The sequence below is a fragment of the Scyliorhinus canicula genome, chromosome 4 (assembly GCF_902713615.1).
Source record: "Scyliorhinus canicula chromosome 4, sScyCan1.1, whole genome shotgun sequence".
Lineage (NCBI taxonomy): Eukaryota > Metazoa > Chordata > Chondrichthyes > Carcharhiniformes > Scyliorhinidae > Scyliorhinus > Scyliorhinus canicula.
In genome coordinates this window covers 27,182,897-27,208,585 of record NC_052149.1, presented here as the reverse complement: position 1 = coordinate 27,208,585, position 25,689 = coordinate 27,182,897, and the positions used below count along the sequence as shown (strand labels likewise).

The 25,689-nt window shown below is 45.7% G+C and overlaps 1 protein-coding gene and 1 long non-coding RNA gene across 3 annotated transcripts in view; one reads left to right on the top strand and one right to left on the bottom strand.

The window, feature by feature from the left end:
- LOC119964436 (dihydropyrimidine dehydrogenase [NADP(+)]-like) overlaps positions 1-25,689 on the top strand; it is a 918,190-nt gene that overhangs the window by 167,871 nt on the left and 724,630 nt on the right. The window lies entirely within an intron of this gene.
- On the bottom strand, positions 13,618-15,126 carry LOC119964438. The gene is made up of 2 exons (XR_005460296.1): positions 14,987-15,126; positions 13,618-13,677 (listed from the first exon to the last, which is right to left on the bottom strand). It is a non-coding gene; the product is annotated as an uncharacterized LOC119964438 (long non-coding RNA).

The following is a 25,689-nucleotide window of genomic DNA, read 5'->3' as shown; positions in this document are numbered from 1 at the left end:
GCACCACATGCAAGATGTAATGCAATATCTCACCAAGACTCCTTTGACTCCTCCCAAACCCACAACGTTACCATCTAGAGGGACAAGGGCAGCAGAGGCATGGAAATATCACCACCTGCAAGATCGCCTCCAAGTCACACATCATCCTGACGTGGAACTATGTCAATATTCCTTCACTGTTTCTGGGCCAGAATCTGGCATTCCCTTCCCAACAGCACTGTAGTGTACTTACATCTGATGGACAGCAGCAGCTCGAGAAGACAGCTCACCTTCTCGAGGGCAATTAGGGTAAATGAAGTGACGCTGACATCCCAGGAAATAATAATACAAAATTAGTTATGTATCAAGTATGAGGGACTCAAGTGGTGCATTCTTACTGAAATGTTAACATTGCTGAAAAGCAATGTGGATGATGGCCAGGCTTTGGGAAGTCAGACAGAGAATTATTAGGTGCGAAATTCCTTTCCTTTGACCTAGTATTAAATTAATGCAAGAAGAGGAGAGGTAGGAGTGCCCAAAGCAAACAGAATCACTGACCTAGTCCATCAATGCTTTGATTTAAAATGTATATATTTTTGGCAAGTTCTTCAATGTTTTCTCCCTTTCCTCTCTCTCTGTTAGCACCTCCCAGATCTAAAAACCTTTGAGATCACTGTCTTTCCATTTCTGGCCTTGTACATCCCTAGTTTCTACCGTTAGTAGGCGAGGCCCTAAGTTCTGGAATTTCCTCCCTGAACCTCATCACCTCACGACTACCCTTTCGAGCTTAAAAGAGACCTTTTTGGCCAAGTTTTTAGTCGCCTATTCTAATGTGCCCTTTATTTGGCTTGGTGTCAATACCTGCCTGAAATGTTTCCTGTGAAGTACCTTGGGACATTTTGCTATGTAAATATAAGTAATTGTTGCATTCAGGACTTCCCGGCCGGGTAATTTATAGACATAGAACTGCTACAAAAAGTTTAATTTCTCACCCCAAAGTGTGTCACACAGTTACAGCCACCCAAGGAAGCATCCTGAGTCCACATTTGAAACAGGTGTTAGACCACTTATTTGCATTTGCAAAGAGACCAAATCAGGTTCCACATCAACCTTGAACAAATTGGCCGGCCTTGGCTGCAGCTGCTGCTAGACTAGCTGCGCTCAGTAAAGAACCGGTCTGGATTTTTGCTCCTGGGTAAGTGCGCAGAGCCGATTCATTTCTTGGCTTTGCAAACCCGAGCTGGGAAAAAGAGGTCCAGAAGTTGGGATTTTCATTTCAGGGGCTGGGGCCGATGACATTGGATTAGAAGTCAGACCCGTCACCCCTAGGGCTAAGTGCAGAGGCGGACAGACTGGAAGGGCTCCCTCTGTGCCCTGGCACTGTGTGAAAGAACAAAGAAAATTACAGCACAGGAACAGGCACTTCGGCTCTCCAAGCCTGCACCCACCATGCTGAACAAAAACCCCCTATCATTACAGGATCCCTATCCCTCTATTGCCAACCTATTCATGGATTTGTCAAGACACCCCTGAAAAGTTACTGGCGTATCTGATTCCACTACCTCCCCTGGCAGCGAGTTCCAGGCTCCAACACCCTCTGTGGAAAAAACTTGCTTTGTACATCTTTAAACCTTGCCCCTTGCACCTTAAACCTATGCCCCCTAGTAATTGACTCTTCCACCCTGGGAAAAAGCTTCTGACTATCCACTCTATCCATGCAACAGTAGTGAACTCGCCAACATTGAGGGCATTTAAACATTTGTTGGATAAGCATATGGATGATAAGGGCATAGGGTAGGTTAGATGGCCTTTAGTTTTTTTTTCCATGTCGGTGCAACATCGAGGGCCGAAGGGCCTGTACTGCGCTGTATCGTTCTATGTTCTATGCCCCTCATAATCTTGTAGATTTCTATCAGGTCGCCCCTCAACCTCCTTCATTCCAGTGAGAACAAACTAAGTTTATTCAACCTCTCCTCATAGCTAATGCCCTCCATAACAGGCAGAATCCTGGTAAATCTTTTCTGTACCCTCTCCAAAGCTTCCACATCCTTCTGGTAGTGTTGCAACTAGAATGGAACACTATATTCTAAGTGTGGTCTAACTAAGGTTCTATAAAGCTGCAATATGACATGCCAATTTTTAAACTCAATGCCAAGATTGAAAGAATAAAACAAAAACACCCTCCTGCCCCAACCTTCACCCTACATATGCCCCACCCCCCACCCATACCACCTAATGCCTCTGTACCCATCCTCATGGACCCCCACATCCTTCATGCCAACTTGTGTCCCTCATACACTGTGCCAATCCAGTTCCCACTCATTCCCATGGTCCTTTATAGCCCCCATGTTAACTGAGTGCCAACTTATGCTCACCACCCTTTTCCTTTACTCGCTCCATGCCAACTCACCTAGTATACACTATGGGCAAACCTCAGGAGCCAAGCTGAAGCAAAATAAAATTGCTTATTGATGTTGTCACTATTTTTTAAAAAACCTATCCGTTTGATGAAAATAAAACCTTTCCATGCATGTAAATTCCTTCAACTAATCAAACATTTCACTCAAATGCCTGATGGGATTTATCCTAGGATTCTCTGGGAAGCCAGGGATGAGATTGCTGAGCCTTTGGCTTTGATTTTTATGTCATCATTGGCTACAGGAATAGTGCCAGAGGACTGGAGGATAGCTAATGTGGTCCCTTTGTTCAAGAAGGGGAGTAGAGATAACCCCGGAGCCTCACGTCTGTTGTGGGTAAAGTCTTGGAGAGGATTATAAAAGATACGATTTATAATCATCTAGATAGGAATAATATGATTAGGGATAGTCAGCATGGTTTTGTGAAGGGTAGGTCATGCCTCACAAACCTTATCGAGTTCGTTGAGAAGGTGACTGAACAGGTAGACGAGGGTAGAACAGTTGACGTGGTGTATATGGATTTCAGTAAAGCGTTTGATAAGATTTCCCACGGTCGGCTATTGCAGAAAATACGGAGGCTGGGGATTGAGGGTGATTTAGAGATGTGGATCAGAAATTGGCCAGTTGAAAGAAGACAGAGAGTGGTGGTTGATGGGAAATGCTCAGAATGGAGTTCAGTTACGAGTGGCGTACCACAAGGATCTGTTCTGGGACCGTTGCTGTTTGTCATTTTTATAAATGACCTAGAGGAGGGCGCAGAAGGATGGGTGAGTAAACTTGCAGACGACACTAAAGTCGGTGGAGTTGTACACAGTGCGGAAGGATGTTGCAGGTTACAGAGGTACAAAGATAAGCTGCAGAGCTGGGCTGAGAGGTGGCAAATGGAGTTTAATGTGGAGAAGTGTGAGGTGATTCACTTTGGAAAGAATAACAGGAATGCGGAATATTTGGCTAATGGTAAAATTCTTGGTAGTGTGGATGAGCCGAGGGATGTCGGTGTCCATGTACATAGATCCCTGAAAGTTGCCACCCAGGTTGATAGGGTTGTGAAGAAGGCCTATGGTGTGTTGGCCTTTATTGGTAGAGGGATTGAGTTCCGGAGCCATGAGGTCATGTTGCAGTTGTACAAAACTCTAGTACGGCCGCATTTGGAGTATTGCGTACAGTTCTGGTCGCCTCATTATAGGAAGGACGTGGAAGCTTTGGAACGGGTGCAGAGGAGATTTACCAGGATGTTGCCTGGTATGGAGGGAAAATCTTATGAGGAAAGGCTGATGGACTTGAGGTTGTTTTCGTTAGAGAGAAGAAGGTTAAGAGGTGACTTAATAGAAGCATACAAAATGATCAGAGGGTTAGATAGGGTGGACAGTGAGAGCCTTCTCCCGCAGATGGAGGTGGCTAGCACGAGGGGACATAGCCTTAAATTGAGGGGTAATAGATATAGGACAGAGGTCAGCGGTAGGTTTTTTACGCAAAGAGTGGTGAGGCCGTGGAATGCCCTACCTGCAACAGTAGTGCACTCGCCAACATTGAGGGCATTTAAAGTTTATTGGATAAGCATATGGATGATAATGGCATAGTGTAGGTTAGATGGCCTTTAGTTTTTGACTTCCCACGTCGGTGCTACATCGTGGGCCGAAGGGCCTGTACTGCGCTGTATCGTTCTATGTTCTATGTAAGCCAGCTGTTTAACCCACTGTGCTAAACTAGCCCCTATGAAGCGGGTTCATTGAATATTTTTAAGGTGGAAGTGGACAGGAAGTGGACATCGATGTGTGGAACTTGAAACATAAACAAATCGGCCACGATCGTATTGAGTGGCAGAGCAGGCACGAGGGACTGATGGGCCTTCTGCTTCTATTTTGTATGTGCGTAAGACTTATTCCTAGTTCCCTGCCAGCACCAACTTCTGGGCCTATGTCGCAGTGTTGCTCTCTTGCACTATTCTCAGGAGTGATTTTTGCATTTCAGGCATTTAGTAACTGTGGAACAAGGATTTATTGAACTATGTATAATACTCTGCCCATGACAGTAACTCTCTCCCAACCCAGCCCCTGCTGGGAAAGCTCAACTACTCCGGGCCCTGCTTGGGCCGGCTTTATATGTGGGTCTAACGAGCTCCACCTGGGTGGCATCTGCCCCCTACCTGGGAAGTTTATACTCCAAGTGTAACAGAGGAAGCACCATGAGAGGGAAATGGAGAAGACTATGGGTCCATTTCCGTATAATCCCATGGGGCGATCGACAATGGTTCCCCTGTGGTCCTCATGGAGGTTATAACAAGGTCAGCTGCAGAAAATGCCTGTGGTGCACCACAAACACATCACTTTTTTGGTCTTTAAACACTTACAGTGACATAGCTCCCAATTAAATTGGGTTTCTTCGTACAGTACATCATGCGGACGTGATCATTGGGAAACGTCATCATTTTTCCATGACATTTAGCACAAGATAAAGAGTTCGCTAATGAAGAGATGTGGAGAACAGAATCTAATTTTAAATGCAAGATTAACAAGAGTGGTTATGGTCTGGACGAATAACTTGCAGAAATCTTCCAGCCTTGATGGGTTTAAAAACTTTATGCTAATGTGTAGACAGTTACAATTGGGTTCTGAATCTGTGAAAACTATTCTGGAAACAAGGTGTCAAGTGGGAAGTTAAGAAATTGGGTTTTTTTGGAATCAGCCTGTGGTTTCTTCGGATGTTTTTACTGAGGCATGGTAGAAAGGTGTAATGATAATGCAAGGTGCTTGTCAGTTGATTGAAGTAGGAGGCTTGCTGGTGTAGTTTGCGACTAATTATAACTTTTCCATTTTGTTTTATGTCTAAGTCCTCACAATAGCGTAGAAAAATCGCAAAAGCTGACAGCTTCAAACGAGCTGGCAAGGGAGGATGATATCTCGATGCTTGAAACAAGTAGCTTTTGCAACTTAAATTGTCGGCATATCCAGCAATCTATTACTTATATTAGATAGAAATAAATACACAAGGGCATAAATGCCTGAAGCAAAATTTGGAGGGACCACATTAGTGGCATTTAGGGCACCCAAAGAGCTGCTTCTCTCCAAAACCGTGAAGTTTAGTGTTAAAAGAGATGCATTCTGATAAATTCTAAGCACGTTTCCATTCAAATTCGATAGATTTTGTTTTTAACCTTTGTTTAAAGTTTTATTTAAGGAAAATATCGTGACATTTGGATTTCCAATGACTTGCATTTATTTATAAAGGCTTTAAAATAGATAAACAAAATTCAAGTTGCTTTGTGGAGTTGTAAGGGGAAAAAATAGATAGTGAAACATGAGGAAGAGAGAGCAGGACTCTTTAGAAATGTCTTGAAAAGGAGAATGAGCAAAAGCAATGGAGGAGTTCAGGCAGAATCCCCCAAACCTGAAGTTGCTGAAGAGTCAACCACTCAATGGCTGATGGGTGAGAGGCACAAAAAGTTGAAATCAGAGGTGTTGGGGAGGATTTATAGTACTTTGAGAGGAAAATGGAGAAGACTATGGGTCCATTTTAATTTTGAGGCATTGCAGGATTTAGAAATCAACACGAATAGGAGTATTGAATGAGTGGAGATTCTTGTGGGGTAGAATTTTTTAAAATTCATTAATGGGATGAGGGCATTTCTGGCTGGGATAGCATTTATTGCCCATCCCTAATTGTCCTTGAATAGGTGGCCGTGTGCTGCCTTTTTGAACTGCTGCAGTTCGTGTGTTGTAGAAACACCCACGTTGCTGTTCGGGAGGGAGTTCCAGGATACGGACCCAGTGACAGTGAAAGTACGGCGATATAATTGCAAGTCAGGATGGTGAGCGACTTGAAGGAGAACTTGCAAATGGCGGTGTGCCGATGCATCTGCTGCCCTTATCCTTCGAGGTGGAGGATGCCATGGGTTTAGAAGGATAGAATACAGATTGAAGAAGGAAGGATAAGAATGGCAGAGTTTTGGATGAGTCAACATTTATAACTATCGGCTGAGGCACTGGTGGGAGTTATCCACTCGATTGATTCAGTAGGTTGAAGAGTAGTTCCACCAGTGGCTTCAGGTATTAGCAGTGCTTACCAGTGGATCCGGTAGACCAAATGAGCCAGGATGTAACGATGGCGAAGACCAAAAGCAGTGATGACCAGAGAGCCAGGGAATCAGTGTAGGTTTAGGAGTTGGTTTAAGGAATAGCTGTTGTAATCTTCAGTTGTTTAACTGTTCTTTGTTTGATTATGTGAATTTGTTCACTATTTAGGCCCACTGGGCTTGATCAATTAACCCTAAGCGTGGATACAGAAAAACAGGTAAACAAACTGTTAGAAGCTGCTGGAAGCTGGTGCTATTAGCATGGAGCAGACATTTTAACGCACTCTGAATACATTCCGGTTACACACATATACTAGCTGGTGTGCCATCTCTATATAGCTCTGAGATATAAAATATATACCTGCCATAGTATGGTGTGGGGTACAAAATAGGTGTAACTTGTCCAGAGCAACAATTTCTTATGAATTAATGGCTGCACTGCTTCTTTGATCTTGCAAAAATGGCATTCAGAGCACAGCCAGGTTTTAAGAAGAAGCTGCCTTTGATGAATTGGTAATAATTTGGCGTGTCATTTGTCACTTAGAAAAATTGATCCTGCTCTTTTCAATTGGCCACATAAAATGTTCTTTGTCAGAGGAGGCAACTAACTTCATCTAAAAGATATCAGAAATGTGTAAGTTCCAAAAGAGAAGTCTTAAAATTTCTCCTTAATCTCTAAAAGGTAATTAACATGACAGCTTTGATTGCTCAGCGTTACTGATCGACCCTATTTCTTTGGTTTCTAAAGGACTCGACCCAAAGTGTTCCATAGAGTACTTTCCTTGCATGTGCACTTGTATCTATCAGTTTGTTCTTAATGCTGCATTTATCAATCACCTTTTTAAAAGGACCCACTCAATTACATTGGAAGGGAGTCAACTTCATTTGGATAAGATTAATTAAGGGGAAAAACTACATTTCTTTCACTTGGTAGTCGTATTAGAGGCGTACCAATTTTATATTTGTGTCCTGAAATTATATAATCAGATGAAATCACCATCGGCACCATGCATTTCTATAATGTCTTCATTGCAGTCAATTAAATAATGATGTCCATGTGCTTCTGAGTGTATCTGTTCTTTGATCTTCTTTAGATAATGAAGAATAAACATTATTTTGCATCCTCTCAGTCCCAGAGACAACCCTCCCATTCCTCTCTGAATGATCTGTAGTTGCAGTGATGGGCTGAATGTTAAGCTCTTTCTAGTTTTAACTGAAGCTGGAAGTTAGCTGGATGATTGACATATTCCAGGAAGGGGTTTACATTTTTTTAAATGCCACTGAAGCTGCAAGCCACACTTTCATGAAGCCTTGGACCTCTTACTGCTGTCACCCAGGTTTCCTGAGCTCTGGGGGATCCGGCAACTTCCTCACCGCGAGGACCTGGTGAATTTGGGAGGGGCGGTGTAACTGTCTTCACAAACCCTGTGGATTCAGATACCTATCCGAGGTACCATCGTGTCCGGAACCCAACGTGGCAGATGAAGCTCAACCTAGATAAATGTGAGTGATTAATTTTGGAAGGTTGAATTTGAATGCTGAATACAGGGTAAAAGGCAGGATTCTTGGAAGTCTGCATGAACAGAGGGATCTTGGGGTCCACGCACATAGATCCCTCAAAGTTGCCACCCAGGTTGATAGGGTTGTTAGGAAGGCGTATAGTGTGTTGGCTTTCATTAACAGGGGGATTGAGTTTAAGAGCTGTGAGGTTTTGATGCAGCTTTATAAAACCCTAGTCAGACCACACTTGGAATATTGTGTTCAGTTCTGGTCACCTCATTATAGAGAGGATGTGGATGTTTTGGAGACGGTGCAGAGGAGATTTACCAGGATGCTGCCTGGACTAGCGGGCATGTCTTATGAAGAAAGGTTGAGGGAACTAGGGCTTTTCTCACTGGAGAGAAGAAGAAAGAGAGGTGACTTGATAGAAGTGTACAAGGTGATGAGAGGCATGGATAGAGTGGATAGCCAGAGACTTTTCCCCAGGGCGGAAATGGCTGTCACGAGGGGTCATACTTTTAAGGTGATTGGAGGAAGGTATCGGGGAGATATCAGAGGTTGGTTCTTTACACAGAGAGTGGTGGGTGCGTGGAATGCACTGCCAGCAGAGGTGGTGGAGTCAGAGTCATTCAGGACATTTAAGCTACTTTTGGACAGGCACATGGACAGCAGTAAATTGAAGGGGTGTAGGGTAGGTTAGATTAGGGTAAGTGGTCAGCACAACATCGTGGGCCGAAGAGCCTGTACTGTGCTGTAATGTTCTATATTCTATGGTTGCTCACTTCCCTACCCACTACTGGGTCAATTGTCCCTTCCCTCTCCAAATCCACTCTCCCCCCCCCCCCCCCCCCCCCCCCAACCCTGGTATCTCTCTCTGGTTGACCACTCGCCCATTAATACTGCACTATGTGATGGTGGAGGAGTGGTGGGCTTTAATCCCAAGTGGTGGGTTTCCTCCCTTGCTACAGACTTTCATAGGAGGTCTTGTGGCACAGTTGATAGCTTCCCTGCCTCTGAGCTAGAAGCTCTGAGTTCGAACCCACTCTAGGACCTGATGGCCAAGGAAGGTGCATTCATAACACAGTCAAACTTGAGTTTGTCAACCTAAAAATCCTTCCTAACATGCCACTGGCTGGTAGTGAGAGCTGGAGAGACACCTGGTCAGCCATGATTGATGTGGAGTGCCCCCCCTCAAACTTCGTCCCTGGTGATAGACTAGCGACCTGTTCTGGGAATTACTAGGTATGGAAACAGATGAAAGGCTGCCTCAGTGCCCCACTAAGTGTGGGATGAGATTAGAATAGACTTTCTGACTGACCGGCTCCCTATAGGTCTGATTAGTGAAAATCACATCAACATGTCTGAATGTTTGTTTACCATCTCATCTGCATTCAAGAAGAGATCATTGCAATGCTTCCCACAACCATTAATCAGGACAGACTTGGACATTACTTTCTACTTGTGGGGGATGGAGAGATATTCAAAGTATTAATATAACCATATTCATTTGTTAATCTGTTATTTCCCATATAATGGCTTAATAATAATTTACACAGTGTAAAATATTCCTCACGGTTGTGGAAAGTTTTTTTTGGCTGTAACAAAACGACCGCACATTTTGGTATTGAATTCCAGAATTGAATGGAATATTGATCCTCTGGAATAGATTCTTGTCTGTACTTCAAACCCAATGGACGATGCAGACATCCTCATCAGATTGTGTTAGTCCAACTGGCAGTGAGATAATGGTTGCTCACAACCCAAAGGACGTTACAAAGGTCTTGATTTTCATTTATGAGAGACATGTGTACATTGATCCTGAACTAGGTGATTGCAATTTGCTGAAGTGAAGCGACTGAACTCAATATTGCTTTGAGGTGAAAATCAGAACAGACATTAGTGCCTCTGGCAATTCCTTGAATTCAAAGTGGAAAAATTACGAAACAAGCGTCGTTGTACTGTTCTCTTGTGAAAACAAACATGACTGATTGATTGTCTACCAAACTAAATATTACTGAATCCTGAAATTCATATACTTAAATAGTATGGGGACTAAAATCAGACGTTTGTCCAGGAGGAGTTGGGTTATTCATGTATTGCCTGTGAAGCGAAATTCTCCATAAATTTCAGGTACTTGAAAGGTTTTTTTCCCTCTTGTGTTGGAAAGTAAATGACTTGTGTGTGGAAATATATTTTGTGCATGTGAAATGGCCTCTGCAGTCTGTGAATAATCTTGTGTAAACATGATGGGCGGGATTCTCCGACCTCCCCGCCGGGTCAGAGAATCGGCAGGGGGGGGCGGCGTGAATTCCCTCCTGCTGCTCCCTGATGTCGGCTGCCGAATGTTCCGGTTTTCGGGCGGGGCGGGGATCACGCCGTGCTGGTCCGGGGCCGTTGGCAGCGCCCCCCCCCCCCCCCCCCCCCCAGCAATTCTCCGGGCCCTGGTGGGCTGAGCGGCCACCCATTTCCGGGCAGTCCCGCTGGCATGAGATGGACATGGTCCATCCTGGCGGGTCCTGTCTTGGATGGCGGCTACCGGAGTCCTCGGGGGTGGGGGGGGGGGGGGGGGGGGGGGTGGGAGGATCCGGCCCCTGGGTGGGGCGGGGCTCCACGGTGGCCTGGCCTGCAATCGGGGCCCACAATCTGCGTGTGGGCCTGTGCCGTGGGGGCAGTCTGTAAGGCTCCGCCATGGCCAGCGTGGAGAAGAACCCCCCCTGCGCATGCGCAGGAAAGACGCCGGCGGTTCTGCGCCTGCGCCAACTCGCACCGGCCCTTAGGCGCCAGTTGGTGCCACGCCAACCCCTCCGCTGCCGGCCTAGCCCACGGAAGTGCGGAGTATTCCGCAACTTCTGTGCGGCCCAACGCCGGAGTGGTTCACGTCGCTTTTGACACCGGCGTCGTGCCTTCCGGCCAGTTGCGGGAGAATCCTGCCCGATAGTTATCTAAACTATCCTAAATATAGACTTGTTGAAACCAGGGTCTGGATTCTCCGCCCCGCCGCGCCACATTTCCGTTTCATCCCGCCGGCAGGATGCTCCGTTATGGTGGCAGGCCAATGGGGTTTCCCATTGTGGGGCAGCCCCACGCTGTCAGGAAACCCCCGAGCTGACGGCAAAACGGAGCATCCCGCCGGCAGAGAATCCCGCCCCAGGGGCGCAATTCCGCCACCACGGACACAATGGGTGAATTGCACATGACCCCCAAATCGGGCTCTGCACTATGCGTAAAACCTTCCACGAGTCACCCGACTCACTGTGCCCGGCGAAATCTGGATCATGCTCTCAATGGGTGTGAATCAGAGAATGATATTAAATGAGCCTTAAATACCCGGATACTGTTTTCACTCGGCGCCTGGGGATCAACGGCCGCACCTGGGAGACCTCGATAGGCAAAGCTGGGGGTGGGGCAGGATTAGAAGATCTTCTCGTACCGGAGGGGTTGCACCCTACCGATTTTTGCTCAATGAGAGGCAGGACACCTCCATTTTAATGCACCCTCTCAAAAACTTTTGAAAAAGTTTGAATTGAAAAATGGTCACTGCCCATAGGCTAACATTGCTTTCTTTAATCTTTTCATGGGATGTGGTTGTCACAGCATTTGTTGCCCATCCCTCATTGGCTTGCGAGACCATTTAAGAGGGCAGTTAAGAGTCAACTACATGTAGCCCAGACAAGGTTCCCTCGGACAGATTTTCTTCCCCAGTAGTGAACCCGATGGGTTTTACAACAATCGACAATGGTTTCTTGAGCGCCATAGACTTTATTTCCAGATTTCTATTGCATTCAAATTTCACTATCTGCCTTGGTGGGATTCGAACCTGGTTCCCCAAATTACCCTGCATGTCTGAATTATTAGTCCAATGACACTATCACTATGCTATCGGCTCCCCATAGAGGGGTGAGACTCTGAATAGGATAGCCCAGGACGGCAGCTGTGGCCAGAAAGTGAAGAGTGCCTTCATGCCTGCTTCGAGTGACGCCCCACCCACACCCTGGTCTCCCTGCTGGTGAGGAGCCTGCAGGCCAATTGTATAATTCCAATCTGCCTCTGATAATTGGCCTTAAACTTACCTTAATTAGTCACCTGCTACTTGCGCATGGATAGCCTTTCCACCCACGATCTCGCTCTGGGAATGTGGCCCATGGGCAGCATGATGCTGGCACACTGACATGCTAGTCAATAGTGAAAGGTTATGTATCTGCCCACCTCCATTCTCATCAAAATATTCCGTCCCTCACTTTTTAAACCCCCCCCCCCCCCATCTGAACCAAACCCCAACCATTTCTGGAGGTTAATATTTCCCACATGTTCCAACTTGATTAAAAAAAGCAAATGCATTTGATCTGGCCCTGCAATTGCTTCAAAATAAAGAATACAAAGCTGATTTGCTGCACTACATCCTAATTAATTGTATTGTATATAATTGTTGATTATGTGGGTAATTCTGTAAAAGCCACGTGGAAATTCTGTAAAAGCCATGTGGACAGAACTTTAGTTACGACTAGACGTGACCTGTATCAGGTATTTAAAAAAAAAACATTTTAGCTCCTTGTCAGTATTACCTCATTAAGGAAAATGATTATTCCTGAATATGTCTTAGTTAAGCAGATTATTAAAAAAAAAGCAACAGCCATGCTCCTTAGAAATTGATTTTAGGATTTAAGAATGTAATTGTTGGATTAGCCATGAAAATGGGAAAGCGTTATTGTCCGAAAAAACAATCGCAATGTTGAAGGTGTTTTTCAGTTTGTGAATCCTTTTTTTTAGATATTTAGATTGAAGGTGGCAAAGTAATTAGACCCTTTTTCGAAAAGTAATGCTTGGAGCTTGAATATACGCAGTAACCACATGGCAGACACAAAATCGTGGATGCCATTTACACATAATTTCTTTTATCAGAGTGCTTCACACATCCGTCACTTGTTCATTAAGCATATTATTCCACACTTTGATCAATATTCGTGGTGAGAAGGATACAGATAATATGGATACAGACCTAGCCAAACATTTAAGTACAATTAATTCGGATGTAGTGCAGCAAATCAGCTTTGTATTCTTTATTTTGAAGCAATTGCAGGGCCAGATCAAATGCATTTGCTTTTTTAATCAAGTTGGAACATGAGCTAAGGGCAACTGCATGCTTTGTAGAAAGAACTGTTGCCCCCAAATCTACCCAGTGGCTGAAACTGAGTGAAGAACACCATTTCACATGTTACAAGAGTTCAGTTGGTTTCCAGACAGAGCTTTGAAGTTTTGTGACTGGAGGCTGTGCTATCAATTTATCTGAGACAACTTCTTCTTTCATGAAAAAGTGTGGAGCATTCTGACAAACTAAGGAAGTGCAGTGCAGCATAGTTCAGATGCAACTTCATGCTCACAGGTTTCTCCACACATACCATTTTCTTTTGGGAAAGACATTATAGGGGGATGAAACTCTTTTCCAATAGGAGAAAGTATTTTTTTCATGCGCTTCTGACCGGCTGTTTATTCAGTTCCCAGATTTTTCTCTTGGTGGCAAAGGAATGACACTCACAGTCCATCATCTTGACAGTGGCCTATGGACTTTTGCAGGGTTTTCAGTGAAGATTTCCTCCAATCCGGTGTCTATGCCAACACAATGTCCTCTACAGGAGTTCTATGGCATTTTTCAACAGGGAGTGCGATAGTGAGACTCTTCGACAGATCAGGTGGAAGTATTCTCACTGAGCCCTGCACCTGTCAAATGAGAAAATATAAAGCAGGAAATATAAAGTGAATTTAAATGATATACAGAAAACAAAACATTGAGAGATACAGATGAAATTAAGGGAGTAATATAAATGAGACAAACTGAAAAGGTTTTAAATATATTTATTTTTATTTATTTTAAACGTCCAAAACTAATTTTCTTTAGAGGGAATGAGACCGCATTCTTGTAAAATTGATTTTATAAAATTTATAAAATTGAACAACCAGAGATTTCAGAGATAATTATCAATCATTCGCCCCTAGATGCACCAGCCCCACTTTGTCATGCATTCTTCTTGCAGAGCCAATGGGCAAGTCCAGGAGGTTCATGCCATTGCAGTCAGTTTAATGCTGAGTCTAACAGCAAGGACTGTAACAGCCCATCCTGTGGAAGAGCAGAGTATCTCTGAACGCAACTTTTGGATTGCCTCACCAATATTCTCAATGCAAATTTTGGACCAAATGACATTGACAGAAACCTACAATTCAACTTATCCCTTGCCTTACTAAGCTTACATGCCAATGCAGAAGTGAAAGAAATTTATCCAACTGCTGCTAAAGAAAATTGTAACACTCAATTGTTCCCAAATATAATACAATAATCTTTATTGTCACAAGCAGGCTTACATTAACACTGCAATGAAGTTACACATTCCGGCGCCTGTTCGGGTACACAGAGGGACAATTCGAATGTCCAAATTACCTAACAAGCATGTTTTTCGGGACTTGTGGGAGGAAACCGGAGCACCCGGAGGAAACCCACGCAGAGACAGGGCAAACGTGCAGACTCTGCGCAGACAGTGACCCAAGTCGGGAATCGAATCTGGGACACTGGCGCTGTGAAGCAACAGTGATAACCACTGTGCTACCGTAAGCTATGTGAAAACATGTCATTACATTAAAAGTGCAATGGAACTTTTACTTGGCTTGTAGGTATACTCTATAGCCAGGATTTTTAATCATCCATGGAGGAATGATTAATGCAGACACGCTTTGGAAATTGCATCCACAGAAGGTGTGCCAGTACCCATGTGCTTCAGGGCATAGTGCTATGGAGCCAAAATATACTTCCCTCAAATTAACTGCCTATCAAGCTCTTTGGGGAGTTTGCTATCGGCCTGGGCAGGGCCAGAAGGGAATCCTGAAATTTCAGACTGGCAAATCCAAATGGTCTGGTCCACATTAATGCACAGTGCGCATTGGGCACAATGCGGGCAGCCATTCAGTCATGTTAATGCTGCAGAAAATATTTTGGAAAAAATAGTTAATTGTGTCAAAGTGGGTGTCGTACCTTCTCATTGGCTGGTTGGTTACCTTTGTGAGCCATGCGGCTTCTGGCCCTGTGATGTCCGGCCTCCAATTACAACCAGGTGAGGAAGGGTGAACTCTGACGTTGGATCTAACAGGTCCGGAAATGATTCCTGGGGGAAATGTTCCTGACTCCAGATTGAAAAAGAAGCCCCGTATCACTCCACATCTATTGAATGAAAAAGTACATAAAATACTGTAATAGAAAACCGGGTACAGACAGATTTTTAAAAGAAGCATTTTGTATTCATCCTTACAGTATAAAATCCCACTGAAATACCAGAAACTGAAAATAATTGAATGGCTGGAACATATTGCACTCAATATAAATTTTAATATTGGTAAGGGAGAAAGCAATAGTACTTAACAACAAATGAATCTTCAGGAGCTGACAGAGTATTGAAAGACATGGGTGAGGAAATTGCAGAGTCAGAATCTTGTCTCAAGGTAACGATATGGATTTAGCAAGTTATATCGGTTGTCTGGAAAGCTAATGAGAGGACTTGCTCTACTTCTGAACAAATACAGAGTGTTTGAATTGTTCCGTGAAGTGTCCGACAGCAAGTTTATTTTGAATTTGATCAATAATTATTCAAATTTAGGAAGTTCTGTCCACTGTTCCTATGGATATTTCAGGAATACAATTACTCTACATTATTTGTCTGGAATTTTATACCAGCATGGATGCTGAAGTAATGAAAATTAAACCAAAGGAATGAAGTATTGCGTTACTAAATTATGTACAAAAGTTATTTCCATTTAGGATCCAACTGTTTATTGTTTTCCTTATGAGGAGCTATATTGATTTCTAGTGTATTTGAAACAAATGGGTGGACTACCCGCTTGCTCACCCCTCTGGTCTTGAGCTGTCTAACTTTACAAGTAGGCTGACATGCAGTGATAATAAGCTGGGGGGAGGGTCTCACGTGAGCTGAGAGCAGAGCTACTGCCGCTCAGGGAAGAGAAGTCCCACCCTCGAGAGCTGCCCGTCAAATCTGGTTGGCCGGCAGCTGAGTGGTCCCAACAGCGCCAGAACCCAATAGTGGCCATTGCTGGGATCACAAACAATCCCAAGAGTAAAGATCATGGATGCTGGACCTCCAGGTGAATCCAAGGTTTTTGGTTGGGGGGTGCGGGAGAATCAGGGAATGGAGGGAAGAGAGTGGAGGTGTTGGATTCTGGCGGGTGGGGAGGCCTAAAGAGAGTTACCATCTTGTGGAGGGGGGGGGGGGGGGGGGGGGGGGGGGGGGGGGGGAGAATTGAGGAGTACAATGCAACACTCACCACCCCCTCCCAAATTCTAAAAAGGTAACTTCCTGCCAACCTTTTAGCCCAACGTTGCAAAATAATGGCTGGACTTGGCCGTTCGCCCTTCTCCAGCTGCACTTATTATTGTGGCGGATGTGGAAATGGTGAAGTCCTGCAATAGGCTGAAGGTGGGTAGACTGGCAGACACGTTGCCCACCCATCGTATTATGGGGGACAGCTTGGAGGTGGGTGTGAAGATAGGGCTTGTTCTATTTTATGTCCCCACCCACCTGCAAATACCCTGGGAGGTGTGGATGTTAACCCCCCCCCCCCAAAGGTCTGATGTTACTTTATGATTTATCATGGACTAGAGAGATCTTGGAGAGGCATACGGTAATGTCAGTAACCAAACTAATTATGAGGAAGGATGTTTTGTTCACTATCGTTGATATGTTCATAAAAAGCACACCTCTATATCAAAGTTTGTGAATGTATGTTTGAGGGAATTAGAAGCTGGGATTGAGGGACCCACATGACAAAAAGGTTATAGAAGCAAAGGCTCAAGTACAAAAGATGATTTACGAAGATGATATTGGAACCGAGAGTGTACAACTACCAGAAATGAATGAACAGATTGGGGTTCTGTTGTTTAGAAAAGAGAAAACTGCAAGGTGACTGGATAGAGGCCTTTAAATGCATGAAGACGTTTGTGAACAGAGATCTGGAGAAGATTCCACTGGGGAGATCTAAACTAAAGGCCATAAATATAAGATAGTCACTCTCACCCCAGATCTTCCATAAAGTAGCAATCGCCATCAGATTGCTGACCTGCTCAAACGTTCCCATGCTCCAATGCTGCTCCGCATTACTTGCCAGATCTTATGAGCCTGATTTCTCCAAAACTTCCGTGTGCAGAAAGTAGGGCGGCAGATGAGTGAGGTGGCTGGTGGGTGGGGGTGACTGGTGGGCCAGGTGGGTGGTTGGGTCAGGAAGTGGGCGGGTCAATGGGGTAGCCATATCACGGGGAGGTCGACTTGGGGGTGGATTGGTAGGGTGCGGAGTCAATGTGTGATGGGAGGTTGGGGTCAGATATGTAGCTAGGAGTTAGTCGGATTTTTCTGTCTAAAGGTTCCTGGGTATTTATTCAGTTATGTCTGACAGAACTGAATGATGTCTCCATTGGAGACATTCATGGAGAGTCCTCGGGAGCGGAGTATTGTCCATTCGAAGTTCAAACTTCCATGTTGAGATTTCCGCGGGGTCCGTCCTGGCGGCCATCTTGGGTCATACTTCCGACCTCCAATGATCCGGTGGCTCTAAATCAGGGCCAATAAATCCAGTCAGGAATTCAGGAGAAAATGGTAGGAATGTGGAACATGCTATCATAAACCCAAGATGAATGTATGGAATCCTTACAGTGCACAAGGAGGCCATTGGGCCTAACGAGTCTGCACCAGCCCTCCGAAAGAGCACCCTACCTAGGTCCACTCCCCCATCCTACCCACGTAATCCTAGCAAAGCTGCACACCTTTGGACACTAAGTGACAATTTCCTCCCACCTGACCTGTGGGAGGAAACCAGAGCACCCGGAGGAAACCCACGCGGACACGGGAAGAACGTTCAAACTCCACAGACAGTCACCAGAGGCCGGAATCGAACCCGGGTCCCTGGCACCGTGAGGCAGCAGTGCTAACCAGTGAATCACGCAGAGCCATTTTCAGGGAAGCTAAGTATATGATCCCTCATTAATTGGGGCCGCAATTTAACTGGAGTAGTTCTAAATGTCACATCGGCCATAATTTCCAGGGTGCTTCCTGACCTGGCAAGACCGCGGCCCATATTTAACGGCACTCGGTGCTGAAAATTATCTTCCACGAGCTTCATGGCGGAACTGGACATCTCGTCAGCTGATTCACCAGTATCGCACCTGGCAGCTCCCTACTAACAAGGAGGAGCTGCTCATAAACATTCCCTCAGAACTCACACCCAGGCAGCATGCGTCTATGGAATCACGTAGACCTGGTCCACGCATCAGATTCGCCAACCTGGCCAGGCTGCTGGCCAGGGCACTCTGTACCCCGAGGGGGTCAGACGACCAGCAACAGGGCTGCCAAAACCACCTGGGAGGCAATGGCAGCGGCTATTAGTTCGGGCAGCGTGACCAGGAGGACCCCTGTCTAATGTCAGAAGAAAACCAAATACCTCCATCACACCAGAATAATCGCCCCATGCCCAGGAGCAGTGCCCACACATTCCAACTGCCATAGAACCCCCCTCCCCTCGATGCATCCGGCATCGTGCTCCAGGTTTTCCACTGCGGTCACCACGCTAGCAGTGCTCACTCAGTGCCACACAATGTCGGCACCAACTCCTGCGCCTGTAGCCTTTGGGACCTCTCATGTCGACTATGCACTCTCTGGAATGTCACTGATATCCCCTTCTGAATGTCATGGCCATGCCCTAGCGTCTGCATCAGCTTTGGGATAATCTTTCCCAGAGGCTTACAGGGAATCAGCTGAGTACTGGGATCCAGAAGACCTCTGACTGCTGACTCCCATGGATGTTCCTGCCTCCACCTGATGTGCATACTAACTGTGTGCTGCTCACCAGATGGTGCCCGAGATGTTTGCCCACTAATGTCGCCCACCGATGTATGTGTCTCTGCGCTGGTGCAGGGCAGATGTAACCGCTGTGATGCCTCGAAGGGTTCCCTTGGATGGCGTGGGCAGCGACCCCGGATGGCCCAGCTCCACCAGTTAGAGATCCTGCGAGAGATTGGGCACATGGTCAGTGAGAGGGAAGTATCATTTGTCTGACATGAACAATTCACTTGAGACAGGTCTTTTGAGTAAAGGGGCAGTAGATCAAATCCCTTGGGATGCAGAGCAACCTCAGTGTAAGTGTCCGGTCTCTCCTTGGCCAACCCTGCGATCTCTAGGGTCTGTTCTTCATAGGGGGTGAGGACTCTGATGCCCGGAATCCCGCTGCCTGCCTGGGCCCTTTCCTGACTGTTTTGTGCCAACTTCTCCTGCAGGGACAGAGAGAGGGCATTGTAAGCTGCAAGCTTGCGGGGGAGGTCTATGGCGGGTGCATGTGTGGGCACCGCTCCTGGGCATGGGGCTGGTATGTGCCAGGGTGTGTTGGATACAAGCATGGTGATTGGGTGTAGGAAGTGGTTGCAAGGTGCCAGCCTTGGTGTGTGGGTAGCTGCTGGAGGTCAGGGGAGTGACAGGCGGGATTGATGGTAGGGGGCTGGTGATAACTTAGCCTTACGGCCTGAGTCATGAGTGGTGGTGTCCAAGGCTCGGTTCAGTCAGCTGCAACCATGGTTGAGGGTCTCGACATTATGTCCCAGTCACTGAGGGACATGTCCCAGACGCAGGTGGGCATCACCGAGGCACTGCAGAGTACGGCTCAGATGCAGGTGGACATTGTCGAGGCTCTCTAGAGCATGTCCCAGCCACTGAGGAGCATTGCCGAAGGTGTCAACACCATCGCGCAGACAATGGGACTCGTACATCCCCCGGAGCCCGGTGTTCTAAGACCCAGGTATCATAAAAACAATTGTCCTTCTTTCCTGCTACATAAAAGGAAGGAAACAGCTACAACAGCCTCCAGGCATCTGCAGCCACCAGCAGCAGCAAGCAGCAAACTCAACCTGCAGCTGCGAAGTGCTCTCACAACTAACAATGTGAATTACTTATGAGCAATAGCCTTCAGCTGTGCAGCCAGAGGCTGCTCACAGTCAAAGGGAATTAAAGTGAACTTCAGCAGAAAACAACAAATAGGGCTCGATCCTGAAATTGTCTGGGAGAACAGACAGGCAGCAACAGTAGTTGCCCTAATTATGGGTATAGACAATATTGGAGGATGACCTGGCCTGCAGACAGCGAGCCCCTCACTGCTCCCTAGCCCAGGGGTGATCCCTGACCTCTGGTACCCAGCCTTCCGCTCAGGCCTCCCCTCCTCAGGTTCCCCCCCCCCTGAGCACTGGAGCAGTAGTTCCAGTGTCTCAGGGTTGCATGCCAGGGATTGGAAATGGTTACTCCCCTCCTCAGCTCACTGCTTTTAAATAGGAGTGCTAAATGGCGCTTGTGTGACCTATCACTGGGGAGCTGGTTAGTTCCCGGGAGGCCGTTAGATTGGGCTGCCATCTGGCTAACGAGATGGAGATTGCTCTTAATTGGTCTCAATTGGTGCCTTGCCGCATCTGGGCGGGATCCGGAACCTGTCAACTGGAACGGGCCGGTTAGATCGTGAACCAATCTCTGCCCAATGCGGATCCCAATTTCGTCCTCTCCCATGATTTTACTGGCCTGCACGGACCTGCACTGAATGCAACATGGCTGTTAAATTGTGTGTAGAATATGTTGACAGGAAGAAACAAATTAATGTCGGAGGACACTCATGTGGAGCATAAACACTGGCACATTATGGAGGCTGAATGGCTGGTCTCTGTACTGTAATTTTCATGTAATCTTCTGTATTGTGTAAGGTTTGGAAACCAACAGGTCTAGAGTGGGACGGGTAGAAAAGATGAAAGGCATATCCCGCACAATGAAGGAAAATGAAGTGTAATGCGGCCATGTTGCGTTCTCATTGTGCTGACAGGTTATGTAACATCTGTGCCTGCTCACTTTACATTATGAAATCAAAGAAGGGCTCTTGAAATTTTGCTTGTGAATATTGATGCGGAAATGGTGCAGTCAGAGAATTAGCATTCTGTGTTCAAAATCAGCACCAACTCATCGAGTACTTTTTTCACCTTTGCATACAAACATGGGGCAAAATTTCCTTTCTGCTTTATTCCCACATACGCTTGACTTTCTGCTCTGACCAGAGATCAAATTGAGGTATATAAAATGATAAAACGTATGGATAAAGTAGATGTGAGGTGGATGCTTCCTCTTGTGGGGCATTCAGGAATGGGTGGTCATAAAAGGTAGCAAATTTAAAACAGAGATGAGGAGAAACTACTTCTCCCAAGGGTCGTGAATTTGGTGGATGGTGGGACTGTGAATGAATTTAAGGAAGAGTTAGACCGATTTTTAATTATTAATGGGTTGAAGGGTTGTGGAGAACGGGTACTGCGTTGGAGTTAAGGCCACGAGGAGGTCAGCCATGATCATATTGATTTGAGCAGGCTCGAGAGGCTAAATTGCCTGCTCCTGCTCCGAGTTCTTCTCCTGCCTTCTCCCTTTATCCCCGTCCCCTTATTAATCTATCCCTGTCTTAAAGACACTCAGTGATTTGGCCTCCACAGCCTTCTGCAACAGAGTTCCACAGATTCACCACCCTCTGGTTGAAGAAATTTCTCCTCATCTCAGTTTTAAAGGATCATCCCTTCAGTCTGAGGCTGTGCCCTAGGGTTTTCCTACTATTGGAAACATCCTCTCCACGTCCTCTATCGAGGCCTCTTAGCATACTGTAAGTTTCAATAAAATCCCCCCTCAACCGTCTAAATTCCAACGAGTACAGACCCAGAGTCCTCAACTGCTCCTCATATGACGAGCTCTTTATTCCAGGGATCATTCTTGTGAATCTCCTCTGGACTCTTTCCAAAGCCAGCACATTTTTCCTTAGATACGGGCCCAAAACTGCTCTCAATACTCCAAATGGGGTCTGACCAGAGCCTTATACAGCCTCAGAATTAGATCCCTGGTCCTGTATTCTAGCCCTCTCGACATGAATACTAGCATTTTCCTTCCTAACTGCCGACTGAACCTGCACGTTAACCTTAAGAGAATCTTGAACTGGGACTCCTAAGTCCCTTTGTGCTTCTGATTTCCTAAGCATTTCCCCAATTAAGAAAACAGTCTATGCCTCCATTCTTCTTACCAAAGTGCATAACCTCACACTTTTCCACATTGCATTCCATCTGCCACCACTTTGCCCACTCTCCTAGCCTGTCCAGGTCCTTCTGCAGCCCCCCCTGCTTCCCCAATACTACCTGTCCCTCTTCATATATTTGTATTATCTGCAAACTCAACAACAGTGCCTTCAGTTCCTTCTTCCAGATTATTAATGTATATTGTGAAAAGTTTAGGTCCCAGCACCGACCCCTGAGGCACACCACTGGTCATCGGCTGCCATCCTGAAAAAGACCCCTTTAACCCCACTCTCTGCCTCCTGCCAGTCTGCCAATTCTCTATCCATGTCAGTATCTTACCCATAACACCATGGGGTCTTAACTGATTTAACAGCCTCCTATACAGCATCTTGTCAAAGGTCTTCTGGAAATATAAATACCTTATGTTCTAAGAAATAATTATTCTGCCTAGTTCTACCTTCCAGCTCTTAGTCTGCAGCCCTGCAGGTAACAGCACTTCAACCACAAATCTAGTATTTTTGATTAATAAGGGGATTTCTTGATTAGTGAGGGGATCAGGGGTTATGGGAGAATGGGGTTGAGGAACATATCAGCAATGATCGAATGGCGGAGCAGACTTGATGGGCCGAATGGCCTAATTCTGCTCCTATATCTTCTGGTCTTATGGTGAGCATTATATTGAACTGGTTGGTTTTCAGATGCCCAGCATCCAAGTGAATATAATTGTGTGAACTAAGTTAATTAGGGGATCATGATTGATTGCTGACAATTTTCAGATAGACTGTTACACTTGTACAGTCACAATCGGAAGATGATGTCAGGTCAATGCAGCTCTTGTTTTATAATGTTTACAGTTAACAGTAACTTCAATTTATATAGCACCTTTAATGTAAGAAGATATTTGAAGATGCTTCACTGCAGCACAATTGGACAGATTTTGGTTCTGAGTTGAAAAAGGAGATATTGGGATGGATGATTAAATAAGCTGCTTCCAATGCATTTACATCCTTCCTTAAATCAGAAGACCAATACTGTAAACAGTACTCTAGGTATGGTCTCACCGGCGCTCTGTGGAGCTGAAGCATAAGAAAAAGAAAGAAAGAAAGAAATTACAACACAGGAACAGGCCCTTCGGCCTTCCCAGCCTGCGCCGATCCAGATCCTTTATCTAAACCTGTCTCCTATTTTCCAAGGTCTACTTCCCTCTGTTCCCCACGCGTTCATATACCTGTCCAGATGCTTCTTAAATGATGCTATCGTGCCCGCCTCTACCACCTCCGCTGGTAAAGCATTCCAGGCACCCACCACCCTCTGCGTAAAAAACTCTCCACGCACATCTCCCTTAAACTTTCCCCCTCTCACTTTGAAATCGTGACCCCTTGTAACTGACACCAAGCTCCTTACTTTTGGATTCAATTCCCCCCACAATAAAGGTTAACATTCAGATCGCTGTCCCAATTACTTATTGTACCTGCAGGCAAGCTTTCTGCGACTTCGGCAGTAGGACACACAAATCATGGCCCATCGCCTCTTCAAAGAGCAATTCAGTTAGTCCCAGTCCCTGGCCTTTTCCCCATAGCCCTGCAGTTTGTTCCATTCCCTTTGGAAAGCCACTATTGAATCTGTACCTTCCAATCTATCAGGCAGTGCATTCCAAACCCGAACCACGCTTTGTGTAAAAAAAAAGACTTGATTCCTCCCTTAATACAGTTAATACATTGTCAATACATTGCAGACTGGAATATTTAACTGATAATCTGGATTAAGGATTATCAATGCCTTTGGTATTACGGCATTTAAAAAAAAATTCACTGGAACAAGCGGCCAGGCTTTGGCTTTAATGTATTTTCTGAAGAATGAGAGAGTCGAGGGAGATAAAACTGGAAATAATGCTTGGACATAATGATGTTGTGAGGGATGATTCTTTACCAAGGTTAGGATTTTCAAAGACAGGGAAATCTAAAAGATTATTCTTTTCTTCAGGAGAACTAGCAATTGTACCACTGAGATGCAAAAGGTGTAGGGCGAGATCAATCGGCCACGTTACGCCCGAAAGGCGGTGCGGCGCGGTCGGTAGATGCCGGGAGATCCCTCTTCCGGGATCTACCCAGCTCGCTGCACCTCGCGAGATCTAACACGGGATCACATTTTAACAAATCTGAGATGTAACCAAGGTGTTGGATCTAACCCCTTCCTGGCTGTGTTAAAACAGTAGTGTTAGAGGATTGTGGACAGCTTTGGGTCATAATAGTTTCTCACCAGGTCCATAAGCTCGTCGAACATTTTAGTGTCCGGCGTCGCTGGATAGGTGGCTTTAGAAAATGCTAGCGTCGGGGCCCTGCAAGCTGTGAGGAGGATTACCTATTGTCTCTCATCCCCTTCAATGCCTGACACAAAGAAAATAGCGTATGCGCTCGGCATACTTGCCCCAGTCCTCTACGTTTGTATCATGTGACTCAAATCTTCCAAAGAAAGGCACTTCCGGGTTTGTCATTTTCCTTTTACCTGAGTTGTCTTCTGAAGTTTAAAAAAGGTTGCTCAGAAGCCCATGCTTGATCCTTATCGCCAATGTAATAACTCCAGGAGGGCAGGTTAAAAGGCAAAGCAGGTTTAATCTCTGACACAAATAAAGTCGCAGCTGTGACGTACAAAATAAATGTCCCAGTCCGGACTATCGGGAACTACCAGTCCGGGTCTGGGGGGTCTATATTTAAAGCCCCCCTGGTGAGCTCCTGTTGGGCTGGCCTTCACCCAGTCAACACAGGAACGCGTATTTTACGAAGCCCACGTAGATCAATCACAATCTCCCATGTCCTTGGTGAGGGTTATAACAATAGGGTAAAATCAAATTGCTGCGGGTGCTGGAATCTGAAACAAAGACAGAAAATACTGGACAATCTCTGCAGGTCTGACAGCATCTGTAGAGAGAGAAGGGATTAATGTTTTGAGTCTGGATGACTCTTTGTCAAAGCTGGAGATAACTGGAAATAGGGTCAGATTTATACTTTTGTGGGGGGGGGGGGGTGGTGGGCTGGATAGAGAACCAGCGATAGTTGGAAATTCACAAGGATATCATGGACGGAAAGACAAAGGGAATGTAAATGAGGGTAATCAAGGCTAGGAAGGGTGCTGATAGTGGCAAATTAAGAGATCAGAATTTGTTCAAAGCCGAACAAAGGTAAAGCAGTGTGTCAAAGGGCAACTGGGAACAGAGCAACGTGGAACGGGATTCCATTGCTAATTGGGCATTAGTTAGAGGTAAAAGCTGAATGTTTCAACAGCAGATGGCTGAAACAGAGATAGAGTCGGGCAATATTATAAAGGTCGAGATAGGTTGTTTTACTGATCATGTTGATATTGGTCAGACGTGAATCAGAGTGTCAAATATGACACCAAGTTTGGGAACAGTCTGATTCAGCCTCAAGAGTTCCCATAAAAAGGGATAAAGTTCGAGACTCATGAATGGTGCTTGTGGCTGGGTGAAAATAGCTTTGGTCTTGAAATATTTAATTTGAGGAGATTCTTGCTTATCCAACATCCTCCAGTGGCGCAGTATGGCCGTTGAAAACCAGGAGACCCCGCTCCCGGGATTTAACCAGCTTGCAACG